The following is a 6445-nucleotide window of genomic DNA, read 5'->3' on the forward strand; positions in this document are numbered from 1 at the left end:
TTGCCTAGCTTTTACGACTGTGAATGCAGTTCTACAAGTACAGAAGTCAAGAGGGCAGCTGGGAGGCGTAGAGCATTTTATTCAGATAGTTAAAGCCGTGGTTTTAAAATTCATAATAGTTACTCTCTAGTTTGCAGCAATGTGTAATTGCCATTTGGGAAAATAGCTCTGCTTTTTCAATAAATCTATGGAAACTCATAGCCCAATATCCTTGAGTTAATGCAAACCTCTAATGAGACCAAATACAGTGAGAATTTCTGTTAGTTTCAAGGGTAAAATTCAGAAGATCTACCAGTAGACATAAAATAGTTTTTAGTGCTGCAGCCCAGCTGATTTTCTGCTGAACGAACTCCTGAGAGCAATACCTGGCACTAAATCTCACAGTGGGATATTGCAGTTCCAGCTTTTTGGCCTGATTTTCAAGACAACTCTGCACATAATTAGGCATCTAATCTGCGTGCATAATTGCAGTGATCTCAGGGACAATTGGGCAATGCTTTAGTGCTGAATTTCATTTGTTTGTTCATTTCTTTGATATATGTGTAAAAGCAAGAAATGTGACCGTAAGGAACTGATATCCCAGCACTTTGAAAAATTAGCCTGAAAATATCATCCTGATGTGTCATGTTTGTGTACTTTAAGAATACGTTAATTTTCCTGTTTAAGTTTTAGATGATCCTAAAATTGGCTTTTCTCTTATAGCATTCTAGTTTCACATACTGTTAAGTGTTAATACTGTTCAAATTAGAGCCTTCAGGATGCTTTACATGTTGTTGGTATCTTAGCATCACAGAATGGCTTTACTTAGAAGGAACATTAATGATCACGTAGTTCTAACCCCCTGCCCATGGGCTGGTTATCCAACAGCACATCAGGCATCCACATCTCTAACATCTAACTGAAATCTCCCCTCTTTTAGTTTAAAATCTTTCTTCTTTGTCCTGTTCCTATCCAAGAGTTATGGAACTAAAACCCTGGATTCAAACAGCCAGGAACTTTGAAGATGTGCATAGTGAAATCTTCAGACACTCTCAAATACTAATATTTACAGCAGAAGATTTGTAAGGCAGAGCCAGTATGAGCCCACAGGCTGAGTGATGGTTGTTCTTGTTTTTCACAGTAGACCTAAGCTTTACAGGAGGAGACTGCAGGATTAGAGCAGCGTGGGGTTTGGAATTCTGCCTATTAAGAGGATCTTTCCACTGCAGCCTGCTTCAGGCCAGCTCTTTGGTGCATCTGAGTGCAGCTCCTGTCTCTTAAGCATTCCTGTAGGATCCCTGGTCTTGTCTCAATAGTGAAAGCAGGAAGCTTTGCTGGTGGAAATCCAGCAGGTGGCAGTGTTGGATTCTTAATGTCTAGGTCCTTGTTCCTTTCTTTGCAAACCTCGTGCTATTCTCATGGAAATCAAGGCTGAAGATCCCACTTAATAAAATAGTGCAGGGCTGGGCACTAAGCTAACAAAAAGAATAGGGGTGAGCTGTTCCATAATTACCTCAGGCCCCAGAGCACATGCAAAATTTATTTCTGGGGACAGCCTTTTGATCTTCACAGTGAAGAAACGAAACCTTAACAAATCAAACACAGAAAAAATAATTACAATTTTTTGGAGGTCATGTAGAGTTCGAGTTCTCTGCTGGAATTAAACATTTGCCTACAAGTCTCAGCGGAATCAACTTATTGTGCTTCCCAAAGAACATATTAAAGAAAAATTCTGAAATGGGCTATCAAAGTCTTTTTAATCATCTGTAACCTAAAGTTCTACTATATGTACTTAGTGTGACTTATTCAAGAAACTGAAAGACTTATTCATTTTGACTGTCCATTCTCTTTTTCCTCCTCGTCTTGGCTGAAGTCTTATAAAGAGTATGGGAATCCTGTAATTAGTAGGTAGGGATTATGTTCTTCACTAATCAAGCTAATGTCTTTTGACAGAAGAAATTTCCAGTAACAACACCAGATTTCCTGTTCCTGTCACCTTTCAGTTATCTGAAAGACCCTAAGCCAGTACTTTGTCAAACCTGTTATTCTGATCAGTTTGGCTCAAATTGATAAGGAATAACACGAAATCCCAATGTGTTAATTAAGATTATTCTTTGTTTGGATATTTTGTAGAAGCAGAATGCTGATTGTTCAGACAGTGTAAATGAATTTGTCTCATTTGATCTCAAAACTACTTCAATTCACATCTTCAGTGTATCTAAACTGGGATTTGCCACAGTGACATCACTAATGCATCTAGTGGAACTGCATGTCCTACAATAACAATAATAGACAGTAAAAAATGGAGGTTCAGACTGTAAACAAACCTCAGAGAACACTTAATATGGGAATTCCCAAAATGCAGCCTGTGGCTCTCACAGGTGGTCAGCAGATTTAGCTGGCCAAATAGTACTGCTAAAAGAAAGTACTTTAGATTACCTGTTACGAAGGTTATTAATGGTCATAAATGTATCTGTATTTTTAATTACTTAAATATGGTAGTAACACATTTGCCTCTGGTAGAATATGCTACAGCATGTTTTATAGTTTTCATGTAAATCATCTTGCAGATGATGACTTTTGTTTGGGATATGCTGCTTTTTCATTGATTTCAGACTTCCATTTTCAGTAGTGCTAATGAAAAGGTGAAATTTCTTTGACTTTGTAATTTCTGTGGAGTTCACTGGTTACAGGAATAGGCAAACAACACAACTTTAAAGTTAAGCCATTGGTTAATTAAAATCAGCAATAAGCACATCATTGTGAATGATTAAAAAGTAGAGAAAAAAGTTTCAGATAAGTATCTTATTAGAAGTGTGTACTCAAATGAGAATATTCCTAGAATTGTGGATATTTGAGGGGAAAAAACCAGTGTAGGTTGTCACTGAGTATAAATTTAACCTAACTTCATGCTTCTGGATCCAGTATGAAAGAATAGAGGAATACAAGAGCATCAGTTCACATTGTAATGACATAAATGTACTAATATTAGTCTTGCTTTTCTCTATGAAAAAGCTTTGCTCGTTATAGTTATAAACCAGTCAGATAAACTTGGTGGCCATTAGGATGAGTAAAGGCTAATTTATGGATGTGTGACCTTTCTCTCTTAACACTTTTCCCTTTCACTTAGTGTTTTCAGCACCCTCATTTGTCTTCCATGTTGTCAGCATGCTGTGTTCCACACTGCCATGTTTTATCAGGCAAATGGGAGCATGTGGCTTGGCTGCTTCTGGGCTATATGTGCTGACTATCTGGTTAGCATGTAGGAGCCTAAGTAGCCAGCAGGCTTTGAGAATGATTGAGGGACAAACTTCAAAAGAAGTCTTCACCTGAGAGGAGGCCCTAGTATGGGTCCCTTCTCTCTAATCAGCAGCCAACTTTCATAACATGGAATTGATTATCTTTCTTAATTTATCTTCTTTTCAGTATTGTGGAAATCAATGAAGAGGTTCAAGGGCTAATAAGAGAAGAATGGGAAAGGAATCTGACAGATGAACAGACATGTAAGTTCTTTAAAATACCACAGTAAAGCTTAATGTAAGTTAATGAGCCATATGTTATTCACAAACTTAAATATATATCCACATCTTTTATCTATTACCAAAGGTGAAAAGAGAGTTTGCCTAATATATTGGAATAAGGACTGTTCCTGAATTGAGAATTTTGCGTGCGCAGGCTAAATTACATCTATTTTTGTATCTAGATTTCATTCTCTGTTTCCCAGAAATTGTTGCACACTGTCCAATATATATGAACTCTGTTGGTGCTTTTGGTGCCTTTAAAATGTTTTGCTTATTCTCAGCTGGCTGGCACAAATATTTCTAAACAAGCAGGAGAACAGAGTTAAGGATTTCTGTACACTTTCACCACAGAAAGCATAGTTAATGATGCTTTGATTACTGTGCATTCAGGGAGAAATTCCTCTCCCATTTCACAGTCAAACCAATAATTTCATATCCCAAGAGAACAATGAGTTGTTTGCATATAAATGTATACAAACAAAATCATAAGTAATAGATAGAGAGAGCTTAAGAAGATCAGTAATTTCTGTTTGTAACGTCAGCTGAGCAGATGGCTCCAACAAGCCACTACTATGAAAAATTTCCTTCCCTTTCCTCTGGGTCCTTTGGTGATTTCCTTCATACTTAACATATTTGCCAAATGCTATGTATAAATCTTCTAGAAATTTCAGGACAAGTAAAAGGAGAAGGTACTTGTTTAAAAACAAATGTGCCTGTATAAGTAAGGATATCGTGAATGATAAAAATCAACTATAAAATACTGTTGTCTGTGAATCCTACACAATGATGAGTTAGGTGTTCGAATATATATTCTAATACACACCACCTGGGAGAAGCTAAGCTAAAGATGTCTGCAGATGTATTCCAGGACATGCTGAAATGGCACAGGGCATCCTGAAATCCTTCCTTGTCCAAGGGCTTTGTTGACTGTGTGCCTCAGGAAGGTATCTCCAAACATGTCAGATCTGCAGTCTAGGTATATCTGCTGGTTCTGTGAATCACAACTTACCTTTTGCACTAGAACATACTTCACTTGAAAGGTACCTAGTATTCCTTCCAAATCCAAAACTATCTCAGTGAATGGAAATATTGTTTGGTTCTATTAAAGTTATTAAAACCAGTATGATGCATCTTTGTGTTAGCTGCAGCTGAAATATTTCCTTTTCAGCACTTCAGGATGAAATTGACATTTCTTTGTATCATCCACATAATGTCATGTTCTGCCAAATGAAATATGTTACCTGTAGCATTGCCAACTTGGTTTGGAAAAAAGTTAGGTGTAGCTGTTGTAGAGTATATTGAAAGAGAATCCATTTTATTCTCATGGGAACACGTGGGCTAGTTCATGGTCACTGATAGGAATAAGCAGTTGTTGGTATACCAGTAGATTCATACCATAGCTCTTGTGTTGTGCAATTTTATGCTAATTTGTATCAGGTAAAAGTCAAGCACAGCAACTGAGAGCAGGGAGAACATTTGTTCAATATGAAGTTGCTATTTTTACATTTTCAGAGTAGAGCCACACTTCATAATATTAATGTCCCCTCTTTTCTTCCTGTTGCATTTGGAAAGGTAATAGAAAACTGCATTTCCAAAGACTAAGGAATGTAAAATGCTCTAGAGTTTCAGTCTCGTTCAGTGAGATTGATTTTACCATAACTCTTTTCAAAAATAAGAAGCACTTTCACGATAGCTGAGTGCATTGAAGCCTAATGGGTTTAATTTATGTGCAGCTGGGCCATAACAGTACTCTGTGAGCCATTACAGCTGTGCCTCTCATCTGAACAGCTTGTACAAGCCTCTAGTTAGTGGTTAAGCTCCACACAGTAGCTTAACCTGGAGAAATTCACATTGTTTTATGAACAACATCTGTGCTAAATGGCTTTAGCTCCTCTCTGGAGGCAAATCTATTTGCCTACAAGATGGGTTCATGAGCAGGTCAGTTATTAGGCAGAAAAAAAAAATATGCATGATGGACTGTATTTTCATCTGATAAACTGCCATGGTGTTCCAATGGCAGCTTCACTAAATTTTCTATGTTCTACTTGTTAAATGAATTTTAGCTGTACTAAAAATTTGGCCGATATGGGTTTGTCCCATAGTGTTTGATGACAGTGCCCTGACTCAAATAGATTTTCCTTTGAAGGAAATCGCTTCAACAGGTGTGTAGTGGAAATGCTAAGTCACAGCCTGAAGCAGTGATGGAACACCTGGTGGGAAGGTAGGGCCAACCCAGGGGATCTCAGTTGAGTGACCAGAAGGGATGGAGCCAGGATCTACCCCTTCCCAGACCTCATTTAAGGATTGGCAGTGGAGGCAAGGGTGTCTCTTGCTGGAGATTTGCAACTCTTTGTGTCTGTGGCTGCTGTATTTGTGCTTGTTCTCATTTGCTGTAGCTGAAGACTTTGCCATCCTGCTATTATTATCCTATTATAGTATTACATGGTGAAAGATTGAAAAATAGATAAAGGTGATTTCTGTGGGCTCGTTTGCCTTGGTAATAACAGAGGATTCCTTTAGTGAAAATAAAGACATTCAAGCTGGATTTATTCTTGAGAAGTCAGGAGGCCTTGCAAGGGTCCATCCATCCTTTTTAGGATGGTGTGTCAGGCTTTCTCAACTGTAATCCCTGTGGTCCTTCCTTTAGTTATATGTATTACTTTTTGTCTCTGTTTTAGCAACCAGTGTGGTTGTTGCCTGTATCTTCATTGAAGCTATGGCTGGAGATGAATTAAACTCTGCATGTGATCATGTCTCTTCTGATGAAAGAGAATCTTCTATAAGTGAAACACATTTTAAACAGACATGAAGAATCCATCCTCCTTGCGTTTGTTACACTTATGCCATATGGGCTCTCTAATCTTAAAATTTAATTGGGAAGTTATGGATAATGAGGCATAGTTTGTTAAAATGCTATGTGAAGTACATACCAGGTGCTGCCCAAA

General features: G+C 37.8%; 1 long non-coding RNA gene across 1 annotated transcript in view; it reads left to right on the plus strand.

The window, feature by feature from the left end:
• Positions 1-6445, plus strand: part of LOC146757928 (uncharacterized) — a 118853-nt gene that overhangs the window by 1295 nt on the left and 111113 nt on the right. Inside the window, exon 2 of the long non-coding RNA XR_014935446.1 lies at positions 3406-3482. This is a non-coding gene — a long non-coding RNA (uncharacterized LOC146757928). The remainder of the gene's footprint in view (positions 1-3405; positions 3483-6445) is intronic.

This window comes from Coturnix japonica, chromosome 18 (assembly GCF_054131305.1).
Source record: "Coturnix japonica strain WE chromosome 18, WE-NBRP24, whole genome shotgun sequence".
NCBI classification, from domain to species: domain Eukaryota; kingdom Metazoa; phylum Chordata; class Aves; order Galliformes; family Phasianidae; genus Coturnix; species Coturnix japonica.